This window comes from Girardinichthys multiradiatus, chromosome 21 (genome assembly GCF_021462225.1).
Source record: "Girardinichthys multiradiatus isolate DD_20200921_A chromosome 21, DD_fGirMul_XY1, whole genome shotgun sequence".
NCBI classification, from domain to species: Eukaryota; Metazoa; Chordata; class Actinopteri; order Cyprinodontiformes; family Goodeidae; genus Girardinichthys; species Girardinichthys multiradiatus.
In genome coordinates this window covers 8,830,334-8,849,161 of record NC_061813.1, presented here as the reverse complement: position 1 = coordinate 8,849,161, position 18,828 = coordinate 8,830,334, and the positions used below count along the sequence as shown (strand labels likewise).

Here is an 18,828-nt window from a genome sequence, read left to right as displayed (position 1 = left end):
ATAGTAACTCATCAGACCAGGTATTGTTTTTCCTTTTTTTTGTTACCATACTTTGCTTTAAACTGTATCCCTGGTTTCTTGTTCAGAGCAGAGAGCAGTGGGATCCGGTGTGGTCCTCTACTGTTGGAACCAACTAGCTCCAAAGTTCAATGTGCTATGTTTCATCCATACAGCTGCCACTAACTGAATTTCTTTCCCTTTTTGAGACCTTCCTCCATAAACCCAAAGGACAGCTTTTGTGGGAAAATCCCAGCTGGGTTGCTGAAAGACTCACACCAGCCTGTCTGGCACCAACTACAACATCATTCGTAAATGCATTGATGTCCAGCCATTTAATCGGCTGAGGAACTACTTGTTCTAACAGGGAATTTAACAGTTGTACCTAATAAAGCGGTTGTAAGTGTAGAGCAAACTCCATGTTTGCTTTAAATGTTACATTAAAGCTACAGCAGATGAGGGACACTGGAACATAATGATATTAGATTCATTATTTGGGATACAGGATTATCTCCATTTAAGGGAAAAAGTCAACGTGTAAATCAGTTCTTTTAAAAGTAGCTTTTCAAAAATGTGCAGAATTAGTCTGTCCAATCTGTGGACAAATCGGAGAGTCCAGCCAAAGGTCAATGTAGTTCAACAGTATGGACGTAGTGAGACAACTTGCTAAATGAGCAGTGCATCTCCTATTAATAATCATTTTTTTGAAATTTCACGACGTCTTAAATTAATTATCTGGGTTCACATCACTGCATTGCTATTAAGAATTTGTTTTCTTGCAACAAAATTATTAAATGACCACATACTGGATGGGCATAATTAGAAAGAGTGGGAGAAAACCGTTTCTGTTGCTGCAGACAGTCAATAATACCCCTAAAGTCGCAGCTTTAAGATGACACCTGTGAAAAACATGTTTCAAAAAGCAGTTTTGTGATCTGGCTGATAGATCTCATCTTCAGGCTCCTTCTGGCTGCTCACAAATCCCCAATCAAGGCAGCCACTCCCCACGAAGATGTGAGCTTTAATAACAAAAGCAGTCATCGAAGAATCAAGAGGGGTGTGTCATTGCCATGGAACACTAGGCATAAAATGACATAATGAACTTTTGATAGGTCGTGTGCTGGTCACACAGACTGTACATCACCACCACATCCCGCCACTGAGCCAAAAGGAAGACTTGACCTATTATACACTGACAACTAAGACCCTGTCACTACCCTGGTTGGCGGTTCTAAAGGGGAACACGCTTCCAGAGCGCAGTTGTGCGCTCCTGTCAATAAGCACCTTTGCCAAAGTGTGCTGAGAAAGAACGGATTACTGGCCTTCAACCTCACATCTCAGGCCTGGCAGGAAGAAGGGTTTCTGGAACAAGCCTTACTTTCTTCGAGCAGCATCTCAGAAGGTGTGCTGATGCAGACAGTGACTGCACTGCCTTAAGCTCCATCTAGTTGTTCACTTCCCTGAACAGATCAATCATCAAGCAGCATTACAGTTTAAAAACAGGCAATCTGGGTACCATACAACCATTATGTTCGCTATGTTTAGACTTTGACTGATAATGTGGGTTGTTCTTCTTATTATGTGCTTCCATTAGCCTAAAGGCCATTTTAATAACTTTCTCCATCTTATGGTTAAGCAAAGGAGAGACATGAGGATAGAGGATTAACAGACAAGTGTTTGCTCTCATTTGCTGATGTAACAGTAGTGGGCAATAATCAGGTTCATAATGACACTAAGAAAGAGATAAATAGCAGAGAGGATTTCAGTCACAGCAGCATTTCCTTTAGCTTTTTACCGTCTTACCCAGGCTGGGTGGCTGGTTCTTCTCTTCGCTTCCAGACCTCAAAGGTAAATCAACTGACTGCTGTCTGTTTACAACACTCCCCCTGGCCAACACATTCCTTAACACAGTTTGACCTCTAAGAGCAACAGAGACACGTCTGCGTGCTCATCAAATCACGTCCAGTCAATTTAATTTACCACCAATTAAGAACATAATGTGCGCCAAAAAACAGAACAAACTAGGAAATTATACTTGAGCTTAATTGACGGTAATTGTTCCATAGCAAACCTTTTGAACAAATGAGCAATTTCATTCTAGAGGTTCTGCTTCACTGGTATAAAAGTATAAAAAGCAAACCTGAACCAAGGCATGACTAGGAAAGAATTGCACACAGAGGTCACAGATGCTATTCAATCTGCTGCTCGATTTGAAACACCAACTGGTCTGATATGCCTGAGGTCAGAGGTCGGAACCAGGGAGAAAAAGACTGGTTACTAAAGAAAATGTGAGCCACAGAAGGAGAGGGGAGAGAAAGTGGGGGCTGAACCACAGAGACATATTATCAGGTAGAGGCAGAAGGGGGAGAGGTGAGGATCTGTTGTTTAGGCTGGAAATGGGTCAGGGTTGAGCAGGAGGGCAGATCAGGGATCCACCTGGAGCAGAATAGAATGGCATGTTGAACGCAGACAAAAACACCGATATACACTGTTCAACCTGGACCTGGGTCACATGAAGAGTTGGTCAAGCCTGGACTAATGGGCTGATCAGCTAAAACAACGGCCCAATTGTTAGTCAGTAATGCAATTTAGTCAGGGTGAACGAGTCTCTGAGATTTCACAACATGCAGAGGACTGCATTTGGGTCCATGATGTGTTCACTTTACACTTTGCCTCACTTTAGCAAGCTACAATTCAATATACAGAGTCCAACAATTTAGCTCCGTTTCTCCTGAAAGCAGCCAGGACCCAAATACAAAACAATAAAGAGTTTGTTTATACCTATATACATTCCTGAGTGAAACGGTAGAAAACAACAGTGGTATCTTTTCTTCCTTCTTGTGCTACGGATTTTCAAAGTCTGATCAGAAGTGCATTGAGCAAAACCAAGCAGAAAGTAGAGTTGTGTAGGGTTTGTTATCTTCCATGTAGGTGAGAGAAAAGCTCATCTGGGACTCCCAGATAGAGCCGGGGGATGGAGGGGGTCTGGAATGAAGCCTGTTAGCGTGTATGCAGGACAAAGAGCTGAAAACCCCAGTAGAAGCCAAGCTTCCCCAGGTTTTAGCCCAGATGAAAAGGCCAGAATCTGGGCTAGATAAGAGGGGAGATCATGGGGGGTCGGAACCAGCCAGCTGTGAGAAGCCATGTCCGGCGGCCATCTTTTACCACCCTCCTTCTCTTCCCTCAAACAAACCTCCAAACACATAAAACCAGCATGTCGGATTAGATAATTATAGATAGGTAAATAAAAGATGAACAAAATTGGCTTTTTGGTCTCTTAAAACAATTTAAATGAACATTTTGACAACTTAACAAAAAAAAATGATGCTGGTCTATTATCCTTTGTTAACCTGAGCTTAGTTATAACGTCCTGCATGCATGTCAACTGTTCATCTTTCCTTTTTTCGCATGCAGTGCATCTGTAGGTGTGTATAGGTGTGTGTGTGTGTGTGTGTGTGTGTGTGTGTGTGTGTGTTAGCCTATTCAGAGGACCCAGGGATGAAACAAGGACCTCTGTAAAACACTGATTTCATTTTCCTCATGACTGCTTTTAGCTCCACACCCTGCTCTGCTACACGAAACACAGGCAAATGTGCGCACACACACACACGCACACACACATACACACAAGCACACAGAAATGCCAGTCGATTCAGTTCCATCCAGCTGCTCCATTTTACCTTCTTGCCACACAACAAGCAGTGAAAGGTGTTGCAGGAAGGTCATTATAACACCATGTGGTATTTGGAAGAAGAACAAAAAGTTAGCATTTCTATCCGTATTCAGATTCTGTTTACGTTCATTCATTTGTACATGCCTAAACCTAACCCAAACATGACATCTCATCCATTAGGACCTAGCTTTGGTCCCAATGAGGTCCAGACATGGTAGGTGATTATACCAATAAACTTACTAAACAGGTAACAAAAACTAGGTACACACACAAAAACACATCACTGTACTGTATGTCATCTACTGTCACCGGGGAAAATCAATGCAGAGGACAAATCCATTCCAATTAGGATCCAGCGGCTCTCTCCTACATGTGAAGGCTGCTTGATCAATGCAGAAATCCCACAGCTGACCTGCAATACTTCATATATAAACACAAAATGGGATTGCCTGTTTCTGCTTGTATTGACTAGGGACTCAGAAATGGGGAAATGATTGCACTTCTTTTCAGGTTTAACTGATGTGCTTTCTCAAGTTCAGTAACTTTAGGCAGGACAGAAAACGCTTTAAAAGAGGATGCAACAGATATGCTCCAGCACTGATACACAAGTGGACCCTCCCGTATGCAGGCAGAAGGCTGTACACCTCTGACAAACGCTGACCTCTGACCCGGTGTCCAACGAGGCCATGTGACATTCCCGGGAAGCTGAAACGTTCCCAATCATCCGGGTGAATGCAGGCAGATTCGCGTGTGGCCACATGACATGTCTGCTGGCTCAGAGCTGAGTGGCATTGAACTAGAGCGTGAGTGACAGTAGTGTGTTTGAATGTGTGTAACCATGGAGAGGTGTGTGTTCAAGGTCTCAAGTGTCAACAACTTGCAACCCCACACCATCACACCCTTAGGCAGCCAGGACTACATTAGCTATTCAGACTTAGCTCAGTGTAAAACCTTTACCTGACCTTTCCCTTTACTGTGACATTTGGACTCCACTAAATAGGTCAAACAGCACTAAAGAGTCACAGCAAAAAATAGAAAGAAAAGCAGAAAGGGAGAGGAAATTCCAAGAGGTTAGCGCACAAAACAGGAACTGGACATGGGGATGGACAGTGAGACCTGTCTATGAAAACAGACTATTTTACTTCATCACATCATCAAAATATAGAGCAACAACACAAACTCAAAAAGCCCATACTGCAGCATGCAGCACTGCCAAGTATTAGACTTTGTTTCTGCAGGGTCACTGATGACAGGTAGTCATTTAGTGCTTTGTGCAACAGGAAAGACGCAGGATATGACGACATGCCTGTCTCATAGCACAGGAGGGGAAAACAGACAAAAACAAGTATAATGATTAGAGATTGGACAGGTTGTCGTCTGAATTGGGGAGATAATATGTACAACTAAAAAAGGCTAAATTGTAAGACAAAACAGGAAACATACACAGATTTAGAAAGCAATGGATCACACAAGCAGGCCTATTCTGTTTACAGGGAAATAGATTAATCCCTCCAATGGATGACAGTAGGTAGGGGCAAAAGCGTAGACGTATAGCTGACACCATGGAAACTCAACAGATCTTTAATTCTCAATATGCAACCTCAATATTCATGGAATTCGAAGGTATTTGGGCCAATTTCAATGTCACAGTTCAGAGCTGGAGAATGAAAAGGCTTCTGTGCTCAATGTACAGAGCTGAGTTTGTTCTGTTTTTGCTTTTTGGCACAAAAATGTTTTCACACAAACTATATTCTAAATGTAGTTCTCAAATGATTATTTCCTTTATTAGGGGAAAAAAAGCTTTCCAAAGCAAACTGGTCCAATATAAACCTGGCTTCAGACATTGAAACAAGTTTAATTTTATTAGCCTGATTAAAGGTTGACCTGTAGAATCAAGAATCACTTGAACAGAACCTGTCTGACTATGTGAAACAGGCTAAAAGGCCTGAACAACAACACATCATGCCCTTAATCGAATTAAATTCAAAAACAGATAAAAAGAGAGCCACTGTCATTCATTAGGGTGGGAAGGGTTACCTAGCTGTTTCTGTGACTTTGGGACGCCAGTAACGCAGAGTGGGAGCCATAGTGATCATCTGGGGCTGCTTAGCTGCTTCCGGACCTGGATGACTTTCTGCAATTGAGAAGCATGACTTCTGCTCTGTAGCAGAAACTCCTGAAGGAGGATGTCTAGCCATCAGTTTGTGACATTAAGCCCAATGGCTATTTGTTTTAAAAAAGCACTGCTGTAGTTTTGTCTCCTATATATATATATAGACTGAGGTGGATTTTCCTCCAACAGGAATGCTAGGCACTCCCAGCCCCAGCCTAAAGATTACCGATGTAATGGGAGAACGTTAATGGGGGCCCCGGAAGGAAGCAAGGTAGAAAGGGAAGAAGGAAGGAAGCTGCCAACTTGCAGCCAATTTTAGGCACTCTGCATCTCAGATGAAACGCTGTAAAAGGCAGAGGGGAGGCATGGAGAGGCGGGAAACTTCTCTGCGTCTCACTTTCTCGACTCCGAGCATCATGTCTTTCTAACCATCATTACGCCCTTCATCTGGAGTGAGGGAGTCTCACAGCTCTTTGATTGCCTGCATCATTTCTCCCTCTCTTCCTGTTACCAGCCCTATATCCTTCCAGCTTTCTCAATCTCCCTTTTCCCCAACTCTTTCATTCTCACCTCCCTCCTCGTCTGAAAGTACCTGGGTAAATAAACAGTGTTGTGTAGGATGCTAATTAGAGCAGGTTCGGGGACATGACGAGCCCTGGGACAGAAAAACAGCAAAGGTGGGGAGGAGAACATATGAGATTGAGGGGGTGGGGTGAGAGGAAAGTGCCCCACGGGGCAACGCAACACAGATGCAAACAAGTTAACTTAGCGGTGAAGGACAGACAAGAGTGGTTCTGGTCTCTTCTGATGACTTCAGAACACAGGGAGCACCATACTAGTACAGAAGACTAAGCAGGGCGATAAGGGAAGGCAGAACATCCTTAAAGACGCTGGCTCCTGGAGACATGGAGCAAGATCCAAACATTATGCAGATGATACCAACAACAGTTCTTCTGTTGAGGTGACGCCTGGGCTTCTAAAAGCAGGTCAAGGCAAACCAACTTGTTCCTAATGAACATAAAATGACCTCTGCTAGTGGAATTAGGTTGTGGATAAACAGGTGACACAGAGGAAAGATGAGCAGAAACAAGAATGCTCAGACTTGGTGGTAACTTTAACAAAACTGTGAAAGACTTATCCACTAGAATATGTACATGTCACCCATTTGGACAAAGAAATCAGAGTGGTCATCAGTAACAGAAAAATAATGCAAATATGTTACATGTTTACAAGAACTCAGCTGAAAGTAGTTTTATCTGTAAACCAGCCTGGAAAAAACCGCTGAACAAAAAAAAAAAAAACAGACAGCAGGGCAGGAAGACATTTTCTTTAGTGTATTGCTGGGAAACATCTGACCCTAGCATTCATGAGGATGTCATGCAACCACTTGTACTGCATGTCTAAAAGTTTTTCTTTTTCATACAACACTTTCAAACTGGACCCAATGAGCCTTTGTTGCTGAATAGTGTCAAGAAAGCACCTTGCTCAAAAAAGACTGAAGTTTAGCCGTGGCTGATACAACTCTGGCCTGGCAATGGAAGATAATCACTCCTACCACATACAAGTTACAGTATTTAAAGAAATGTTTAAGTAGCAAAAGTGTTTGCTTGGTCCTCTAAAGAGGATCCCCAGAGAAACTGGGGATGTGCGTTTCAACACAAAATAGTCATATAATGGCTTTCATTATTAAAATCATTTTGGCAGTCCTACACATTTTCCATCATGTTTACCAGTAGCATCAACATATTATTGGGTTAACTAAAGGCAACACATAAGGTTTTTTCATCATTTATTAAATTCTATAATCAAGCATCTGGTAGGTCATTAAAACAACAGCGAATACAATCTGGCAGGATTGAAGTCAGCCCTGAACAGCAAGGATCACTGAGGCTGCTGTTACATTTAATAGACTTTAAAAGTGGCGTTATCTGCTTCTTTTATAGTCAGCAGTGTTAATAAGAACAAAGATTACAACTAGTTCTTTAACCAGAAGACAATGGGAACAGATTATGCAAACAATCTGAAAAGTAGCATAGACGTTTTCATGATTAAAAGGCATCACAGATTAGGGCCTGAGTTGGCATGGCAGGGTTAGGAGAAATGTTACTATTACAAGAACTTGCATAAGCTTTAATCTTATGTTAAATCAGATAAAAACATGATAGACAAGAGAGCAGGAGGTAGGAAGGATCAGTTCATATCCAAGGCTGGGGACAAAGCGGAAACTGGGATTGCTGGATAGACAAGCTATTTTTATAATGAGGTCAATCTGAGCTGTGGGACTTTATTCTCTTGAGAAACACACACAGAAACAGTGGTGAAGAATCGCTCCTGCTGAGAGGGGCTGCCTCTGTCCACAGGAGGAAGATGTCAGAGAAAGCATGTGAAGGAATTTGTCTAGAACCTTACTGATCAGTAGGTTTTCTTTTTTCTGTTGACAAAAAAAAAATGCAGACTGATTTAAGAAAATTTTGGATTTCCCACATATTTATTCTTACAAAGTTTCTACTTAAAACCAAAAAAAACTAGATAAAAATATTGCTTTATATGTGACTGAATTTTACAGTGTTCTCTTTAGATCTTATGGAGATTTACAATTCATGCCCTTCGGTCCGTCAACAGGACAACAAATCCAGTATGGAAGATTGATATAAACAATAAGTAACCTTAAGTAACCCAAGTAACTTAAGTAACGTTAGTCTTTAACAACTCCAAGCATGTTAACCAAAACATTTACCAGTTGAAAGACTCCTCCGTCCTCAGCGGCTCCCCTGGCCCTTCTCTTTCTGGGTGGGGTCCTGGTAGTGGTCCTGTCCCCCACTCACCACTCTCCCTCTGCCAACACAAAACAACAACGTTAGCAACAGTTGTGAACAAATAAATAAATCAAAAAAACAGTTTTTTGCGCAAGTGACCGGAATGAAACCTTGAACCGTAAATGTGCAATACACTGCCAGTCAAAAGTTTGGACACACTTTCCCATAGCTTCAAAAGAAATTTACATTTTTACCAAAGATCCGTCATCTAGAACCCAATGAATAAAACCACAATTGTAAAATACAGCTTTTAGTTTCTTTTTGTAGCTAAAACAGGCCATAGTAAAAGGCTGAAGCTAATCGAAACTGTTAGCTTCACTCTTAATTGGAGCTGTTGCTTGGCGCTAAGGAAACTAGCCTGTGTTAGCCACAGCAGCTAGCCGGAGGTAATGTATCAATATACTGGAAATCTGGGAACTTGTGCCTTTGAGTTGACTGTTGGAGGTGCTAACAAGGCAGTACAGCACACTTAATTAATCACAGTCTTATTTTAGCTTCACAAAACAAAAATTATGAACCTCTGCAAACTACAGTATATTCTACAGCTTTCTTTGTGCTTTGTTAGGTTTACTATGCTTGCACTTTTGCTGAATCTCGTGATGCATTGAAGGTAACGTGTAACATCAGTATATTATGATCCATTTAAGCCTTTGTTCCCAGAGATGTATTTTACACAGACTAATTAAAAAAAGAAAAAACAAAGCTTGTTTTTAAGGTGAAAGAAAAGTCAATAGCTAGCGAGCCGCCTAAACATTTTGTTAGCATGTTAAGTGGCTAAGCTTTGGTTGACATGACCAAATATGAAGAGATGACAAAAAGGAGTAAAAATAGTGACTAATAGATGATACTTTCTACACCTAAAACATTGACCTTTTGAAAAGAGTTTAACTCACATTTAATATTAAATATGTAAAAATAGAAACATTGTTGCAATTCAGGGCTTGTAGCTGACATATTTTATCCCATTTCTCTTATACTGGACTGTGATATGTTGGAAGGTAACAAAAAATGCACATTCACACTGGTTTCTGTGTGAAATTACCCTAAGATTCTTTGTTAAAAAGTGGAAAAAAAAGTTTATTTTTCAAGCGTTTTTATTCAATGTTTTTTGTGCAAACATCAGAGGTAACTCACTGATTAGTCAAATTTACAGACCTGCTCACAGGCGACAAGCTATCTCATACATTTCAGGAAGCATTTTTAGATTGGTGAGGGGCTCTAATCTTACCTGAGCTCATTGAAGGCATGATGTATTAACCCTGAGAATACAGAAGGCAGCAGCGATGTGGTTTACACACTGGCTCAGCTATGCATGGCCTGTTTTGAGAGTGCAGGCACTTGGAGATGCACAGAACAAACTCTCCGTTGCAACCCCTTACTTGCTCTACATGCCTGTCGCTTTGGCCCTCAATTAAGCTGAGTGAGAGCTCGTTTAGCCAACAGTGTCTTTGTAGTTGGGGACGCATGTTGCCCACTCAGTCACATTCAGCCATATTAAATAAATAAGGAGCGCTCTTTTGTGTAAATTATTCATTTAACACGCCTTATCCTCTTCCAACAACCTTGTTAGAGCAACTCTGGAGTGGACGGGGGGTGGCAAAGGAGGGGGAGCAGAGACGAAGAGGCAGACACCGTGGTTCGTGTGCGACTCAGCAGAACCTGTGGTGCATCCTTAAGCCCTCTTGGCGTTCAGTTGTGGGAGGGCTAATTCGTCCTGACACCTGTGTTTCAGGCAGAAAAGAGCTGCATACACACAGCTGTATATTTGTTCACATGAACACACTCTTTGGAATACAGAGAAAACTTAAAGAGCACAGGAAAGGAAATTTTTAGTGCATATTCATAGAACAATCGTTCTAGTTGTCTGGATAAATTATTGAGAAATGGAGGTTCAGGCCATGTGATGCGTTTTTTTTCTGATCCACAAATTCAAATGAGAAAACACAGCAAGCCATCCACTTTAAAGATGCTCATAATAACAAGGCACAAGGTGGGAACAAATGGGAAACATTCATCTCCTGCTTAAATTAACAAGTATTAGCTTCCTGGTTAAATGCAGAACACGACAGGGCAGTTTATGCCAGATCCTGCTCATGGCATGGCTAAAATGAATGCATTTCTACACATATTTGAGGAGTATTACCATAGTGCACATACACACATCACACCTAAACTGCCCTCAAAGAAAGCTCAACCTATAATACTCCATGACTCTAATAAAGCTGAAAAATAGACTTCAAAGTAGAATAAGTACAAGTCTGTCTGTATATGCAGGTATTAAAAGTAAGGGCAATCTTTCATACTTTAGCTTGGAGGCTAAAGTACAGTTTACCATGAATCGCAAACTAACCCCCACTGTTAACTTTAGTAGGACGTATACAAGTAGCCCCAGAAAGTGCCCAGCTCTCTTGGTCTGACTGATGGGTTCAGCCGCTGAGCGGGAGGTTGTTATGTGAACCCTGACAGGATCCATTAACCGTATCTACTGTCTCAATTGGAGTTAGCAGGCCTTGGCCCAGGCAGAGGCCAGCCAGGTCCTGGTACAACAGGGTCAGTGTGTGCTTGAGGTCATGCATGTGCTAAAGGTTAGTCAGCAGACACTTTGTAAAAAAGAAAATCACACACTGCAGCCACTGTACGCTAAAGAGATGCTGAAACCAAATGCACAATGTCATTTGCAGCCTATTTGGATACTCAGTCAGATCCATACAATTCCCTGTTTGCGTTGGTCAATAAACTATTTCTGCTGTGCTGTATTTCTGTAATATCTATATTTTGTTTATACCAATTATTAGCACAACTACCACGGTTAGGCTCACTGTAAACATCAGTGGATTCCGTAGAGAGTGTAGGTCTTTACCAGAACTTTAACATTTCCAAAAGGTTACCAATTTTTAAATCCAGCATGTAATCCAGACAGAGGTTGATAGCTCAAAACAAACCAGACCAACTTTGCTGAAATACATTCAGCCTTCCAGTTATCTACTGAATTGGAATCAACATCCTATGGCAGATGGCTTCTGTTTGTGCCCAAAAAAATGCTGGTACAAAACAACCAAAACTGCAATAGGATGAAATGATGGCTGAACAGCTGACATGTCACCCTGAAGAATATACAGTTTTCCTTGAAAATGTTTTTTTTTTTTTTCCTGCAATACCAACTTCCACATTGAAGAGTGTTGGCAGGTTATATCTAGAAGTTATACAATTAAAGTTATTAACTCCCTGTCTCTTTTTGTCATTTGTGTCTGGAGACCTTCAGCTTGTGTTTTGACGGACTGTTGGATGCTCTGGAAACTGTCTGTAACACATCTATTGGCTCCTGTTGCCCTCATTTAAGATTTCTGATGTTGGTTCCAGACCTGCCAGTAAATCATATTGTTTACATACCCATGTCTGGTAGACCTAGCAACCAACGATGTCCAAATCTGACTATAGCTTCTGGGTGTGTAACATTTCTGTTAGTAAGTGAATGAAAAGCTTATTTTGTCAACTTTCAGGCTGCTTTATTTGATGAAATATAAGGTTTAACTTAACGACATCATTTGGCTTACTGAGGCTTCCTGCAGGTTTTTAAGGTGTCCCCTCCCCTACCACTACTCCTCCCCTTTGCAGTTAGTCACAACGTAGTGATGTTGGTGATTACACATGATTAAGGCTTTCCATTTCAACAAGCCTGATGTTGACACAAAGTCTGATATGGCATACAGTATAAAGCGCAGCTAGCGGTCTGAGCCCGACATTTTGCTTGAGGATTTGAGAGTTTGTCTTGGTGGGCAAATGATTATCGATGCTGGTTTTATAGGCACTCAAAATTACCTTTCCTAAATGTTTCCCTATGCAAAATTAATATGTGAATTCAGCTCTAAATCTGTTGTTCGGGCTGTATTTAAAAGTTTTGTTAGTATGGCAACTAATGTGATTGATACTATTTTAAGATCTTCTTTCCGTACACGTTACTTTTTTGTTCTTTGGGCGTCAATCTATCTTAAGTCCCATCTGGGATTTACTTACTTCAGCCTCCCAGTAATAAGTCAGTTCTGCTATTGGTATGAGTGTTGGTAATGCCAAGTCCTTAACATTACCTTACAAATGGGCTGATTTTCCTTATTTCTTTTATTTCTTGGCAGACAGTGAGGGACTAAAGTATGAAGTGTTCCACAGTTGCAGCACTGCAGCCTAAATTAGCCTAGACCACATGAAAAGCTCTCATCTATTCCAAGCCAGGGCAGGAAAATTACAGCCCTGCTTACTCTACTCTAGCATTAAACCTCAATTAGTGCACAAGCACACCGATGATGTCATCATCGAGGGACCCAAAGGGCCTGGAAATTCAGGGTGCTTTTCTGTACAGCAGCCGAAACAAGAAACCGAGCAGCCTAGAACTTCTAAGTTCTTTCTCTAAGCAGCTGAGAAAGTCTGCGCTTTCGGCAAGAAAGGAAGGGAGACTCAAGTGATAAGAGCTGAAAAAACACTGGCAGGAGAAACCTGAAGCCTGGTTTGGCTAAATTTACCTGGAATTTTAATCCTGACTCTTGACAGGATTTTTTTTCCCCAAGAGATGAGAGGTCAGTGAGGTAGGACAAGAAAAACTTTGGTGTGACCTGTGGTGACCTGGCAGTAGACAGAGGAGGGGGAGGACGAGGGGCAGGAGGGTGACAAGACCTGACTCCAATCCAAACACTGAGGGAGACTTTCTGCTGCCCTAACCTGACCTCTGCGAGCCACCTTAATCACACAGAATCATAATATACGGGGCATTTCAATCACTGAAACAAACATTTTATTAAATTTCCTTATTAAAAGCAAACATTCATCATCTTTAAAATGGGATAAAATAGAAAATATCCCTCTGTGGTCTGGCCTGGTTATGATAAAAAAAAATCTGCACCTCACACTTATCTCTCTGAACTCAACAGACCAACCAGTGAAAGCAGAATAGCAACACAACAAGTGAAAGGAAACTGGTTAAAATATGTAAAAAGGTTATTTTTAACTCAAGTTGACTTAAGAAATCTTTGACTGAAAAAACAATCTGAATGTCACACTGTTCAGGGTTCTGACCCTGACCACAGCCAAAGAGCTACAGACCTACATTAAAGCATATGCACCCCAACAAAGTAGGGGGTTCTCCAACCTTATGTTAGATAAAAAGGTCAAAGGTCTTGAAGAAATAGGAATGAGCATGTCCTTTTATTATATTTGCATACAAGCGAAAGCAATTATGCTTTATGTGAACATTTGTTTCTTCGAGACAATAAGCTGTTGTAGTTACAGAATTTAATTTGCTAAATGCCTGAATAAGTATGTATTTGTCTTTTATTTATTACTTTCTTTACATAAGCTGAGATTACAACACGTAAAAAAAAAAAAAGGTCTTTGTGTGTATTTGCAACCTGTAATCTGGCTTTTTAATTTGCCGTTTCATTGTTCACAGTCACTCTCTAACCAGGTTCAGCAACATCTTCACAAAGTGTTTAGCTTTGGTTCTAAAACACATATTTAGCTCCAAAATGGGTTCATCTGCAGGACATGGAAGCCTTCCTGAACGGCACGATGACTGAACATTCCCAAGGTGTTTGGTATTTTTATACACTTGCTTGGACAGATGGACGTGACATTTTCTGCCATTAGACAAAACCCAAAGCAGAACCAGACATGTGGAGGTCCACAATTCTGCACACAGGGAACCAGTGTGTTTAAGGTGTTCCACAAGTGCATCTCCATTGAAGTCAAATGTTGTGAATAAACTGGTTGGAGAATTACAAAGCCATGAAAAAACCGTCTGGGCCTTTCCAAATTGAATAAAAGGCATAAAAACCTTAGTGACGCCAAAGAAAATAACACAAAATCTAACAAATGTTTTCCCTCTCACTAGCAAATAAAGCTTTAATATCAGACAGTGGAAAAAAGTTGCTGTAAATATTTGGCAAACAGGAGCATATTACATACTTAATAATACTTGAAGAAAATATTTTTTTACTAAGTGTCCAGCTCTGAACCAGATCATCCTCATCTATACCTTATATCAAAGGTCATCATTAACAATTTTCAGAAACTTACAGAACATCTTTACAAAGGAAGTGTCTACGAGTCAAACAGAAGTAAAGGAAAGATGCTTTTGCCAGAACTGACAACAAGGGCTGGAAAGTTGACCGTGTGATTTCAAGTCGTTGAGCTATCTGAGTTTATAGCCTTGGAAAGCAAATTAAAGAGAAACATAAGAAATGATTGCAAAAAGTCACGAACATGAGACCTGGCTTGTTATGAAAGAAATTTAAGATAGAACTGTGTTAGAAAATTGGACAAGCAGAACCAGAATGTTTTTGTAGTTGAAGGTACCCCCCTAACTACAGGGTCACTGTTCATGTTGTACAAGGAGAGGAATGACTTCAATGCTGCCCAGCAGGGGAATGCTTGCAGGCCCCACCTTGTACTTTTCTTCTCTTTGTAACAGAGACAGCCGTTCCTTACAGAGTGAATAATACATTGATGCTTCCAGCAACTTCCCACTAGTTGTTCAAGAGAGCTGCCTGAGGAGCATAGGTCCTTCTCAGTCTACCTTTACCTGGAGAGATAGATTGTTCTCGCATCTTCAAAGAGAAGTCAATCACGCCATAGGTTGTTAATACCACCCAGTGGGTTTACAAAACGACTCCTCCGCTCTCACAGGTGAAGAGAAAAGGGGATGGGGCCCAGATTTCTCAGAAAGTAGAGCAGATTTTTTTTTTTTTAAGAGCCGAGATCCAACAAAAACCTTGAGCAGGGGTGGAGGCAGTGACGGGGGTGGTTGAGATCAAAAGCCTGCGAGTTCCTGGCGAGCGGACCCAATCAGCCATGAGGGCCAAGGAGAGGAGGAGAGACAAGCACTTCCCTTTTAAATTGATCCCACTGAGACCCTCAAGGTTCCCCTCGCAGGACTCGCAGAAAAGCGATAAAGATCTAACCCCATGGATCTGACGAGGAACTGGGAGGGGAGACAGAGAAGAAGAAAGATAATTTTGAGGGAAAAGATGGAGAAAAGAAAGGAACAGTGGGGGAGAACAGAAAGGTGGGCTCTTTCTCTGAGGGAACATCCAGGCACTGATGTGTGCCAGCACAGAGCCAGACTCACACAGGGAGAAACAGTGCTGTCAGGAATCAAAGCTACATTACACATCTGATGATGTCCTTGTCCAATCAAATACAAGTGGATCTCTATTGGAACCAGGTCCTGGCTGCTGAACGTTTCAAACTGGCCAGGGATCTGACTCTGGACAAGGCTGATGTTCTTATCCACATCAAGCTGGGGGCCTCCAGGGACCAAACGCTATCAGGGCAACCAGAGACCCCCAATCTTGGCAGCAGCACAGCAAACCTGCCTGGTTGTCAGCACAAAAAACAATAAGGTGGAGTGGGCAGCTGGCATGAAAATACATGTATTCCTTTTCTGTCTATTATTATCATCATGCACCCAGCTACAGAGATACATGTTGGACATGATGACTTCCTGCTAACAGGAAAACCATGTCCACACATTAAAGGGAAGATTCAGGAGCTTAGGTTGAGCTCTGAATATAAAAGACAGGAAAAATACATCTAATACCATTCATTTTGATACTTGGAATTACCTCTAATAGTTTGTTCATCGCTGAATTAAATACACTTCTCTAACACTGTGGAAACAACTAGTGGAAATGCACTGGCTGTGAAGCTCTTAGGGGATGAATAAGGGATAATGAGGCTCATCAGCAATATGGCATGAAAGGTCTTATGAAATCTACTCTAGGATTAATTTGGGAATAAAAACAAGTCCTGGTCAAAAACCTCTCCAAGGTTTGTATACAGTACTACTGACAACCAGCGGGATAGCAGCCAGAGAAACTTTAAGACTAGATAGGGACTAATGTTTTTCCAGGTGGAACATAGAATTGATGACCTGGGTTTTAAAGTTGGTGTTCGGCTGAGTCAGAGTATCCCCAAAACTCTGGCTGTTGTAGAGTGTTTTCAGTCTGGAGTCTGTATTAGGGATTGATTAGGTGGACTTTAAATTTTCTTTATGATTTGTGTGGTATTAACTGCAACAACGATAGAAGTGACAATTTATTAAACAGTGCAACTGTACAGTTAAACAGCAATACTGGAAATCAATTGCATTTTTAACTGCTTTAGTAGCAGTTATTGTTGCTCTGATGCAATCAACAGTAGAAAGATCTAGTTATGACCAAGTAACAATCCCAAACAAATTGTTAGTCTCTGAGATTTGCAAACAATTACAATTAGAGTCAATCAATATCACAAGAAATCATAAATTCCTATCAGGATGCACGAGTAATGTGAAGGCTGGCCGTGGTCCGACCTAACAGACAAGCTGCTGCAGCTCAAACTGCTAAAGAGGTTCATGTTGGTTCTGACAGAAGGGTGTCAGAACACACAGTACACTGTGGTTTGTGGCACATGGAGCGGCACGCTCGCAGATCAGTCTGGATACCCATCCTGGTCCTGTTCGGTGTTTTAAAGTACTTTATAAATAAAATGGATTGGATAGTAGCCTGCCAGATCAGTGTGATTTTCCTGTTTCTTACACTTCAGCTACCAGGATAGAATATTTTTAAATCACATCACCAGTCTGTGGCTCTTGATGTTATGGCTGATAAGCTATAAAAACAATCCTAAGAGTCAGTAATAGAGCCAAAAGTTTAGAGGCTGCCTCATAATCTGTATTTTATCACAATTTAGCCTGTACAATATTATGAAAACATGACATTATGATCTCATTGTTAAATGTTGCCATGACAACAATTATTGTGATTAATCTGTATTTCCTCTGTACTCTCTTTTCCATGATCACAATGTTTTTAGAGTATTGGACACCAATATCTATTTTAGGTGTGGGCAGAGAGGACAGAGAAAGTCCATCCCAGCGACCAAACATATGACAGGCAAGCAGAAATTTAACCCACTGCATATGAAATGGTATATTCTCCCAAATGTTGCATCCAAGCAGTCCTTTGAGATTGTGACATTGCACTTGCTGATATTGTAATGAAGATTGAGTATACATTGTGAAGCTCTAACCTTAATGAAAACACAGGATAAATTCAATGAAAATCAATACTTTACTGTAATCTATCAGTAATGTGTGCATGCATGTATTTAACTTCCCAACAAGCACTTACAGCAAAAACCAGATGACTCAACAACAGAAGGAAACCTTTCAAATCTATTAAAAATGGCTGTACTTCAACATAGGCTGATATGGTTCAATTTAAAATTACTCAGTGAATGATAAACACCAAAATACAGACTCTGTCCCAGAAGGTAATCATAGTGATGCTTTAAGTTACACTCAGAGGAGTAAGACTCTAACTCTGAATATCAGGATATTAAAGCATCCACTGCTGGGAGATCATGTTTGTTATGGAAATTGTTCAACAAAATCATACACTTTGGAGAAGGGTTCAACCCTCTAAGACAACCTCTGGTGTCTTCATTTTCATGACAGTGGTTCACAGCATCAGGTCAAAAACAAAAAGCAAAAATACTAAGACATCTGAAGGAGGCTAACATTGCAAGTGGTGCACACCTTCAACTTTATGGCTTTCTGAACAGCTATTAACACTTTTACCTTCAGATGTGATGGCACACAGATGGACTTGTTCATTATGAGCATGCTGAGCTTGTTAGTTAGTGCTAAGGCAGGAGACAGGTGGGAGGTGAAATCAGGCCAACCTGCTACATCAAAAACAGCCGATGCGCACTAAAACTCAGACGCTGGAAAACAGCAAGAGGAATTTCTTCTACAAAAAGCGGCCGAATCACCAGCTTTGTCCTCAAGCTTCCTGATCTGCGCGACCGATCATATAAAACTGGTCACAGCCAAAGTGCCTGATAATCATTTCTGAGTTGTGTCACTGCGGCAGGCTACACCTAACCAACCCCTCTGTGATGAATTGCCTGCACCGAGCAGGAATCCCTTACAGCCTCATAAATAAGCAAATCTCTACTAATATTATTAACTCGCCCCGAGGCTTACGCTAACCCCTCATCCATGGGAACCACTTTCTCTCCCTGTGACAAATGCCTTGAAATCAAGAAACAATCCTGCATCAGAATTTGACAGTTTTTATAGCCAGCTCTCCAGACAGATCCATTTATTTAATTAGCTGAATAAGAACTGGCAGGAAAAGCGAAACCAGACTTACGTGACCGTGGCTCAGTTGCCACAGGTAACCTTTTAGGTGGGGGGG

At 41.2% G+C, this 18,828-nt stretch overlaps 1 protein-coding gene across 7 annotated transcripts in view; it reads right to left on the bottom strand.

The window, feature by feature from the left end:
- Positions 1-18,828, bottom strand: part of znf438 (zinc finger protein 438) — a 43,731-nt gene that overhangs the window by 8,742 nt on the left and 16,161 nt on the right. For 6 of the 7 annotated variants that reach the window (XM_047349681.1, XM_047349675.1, XM_047349677.1 and 3 more), the window contains exon 2: positions 8,521-8,618. The gene's annotated coding sequence lies outside the window, so the exon portion shown is untranslated. Of the gene's footprint in view, positions 1-8,192; positions 8,215-8,520; positions 8,619-18,828 lie in introns of all 7 variants that reach the window. The other variant, XM_047349680.1, reaches the window with a different exon arrangement.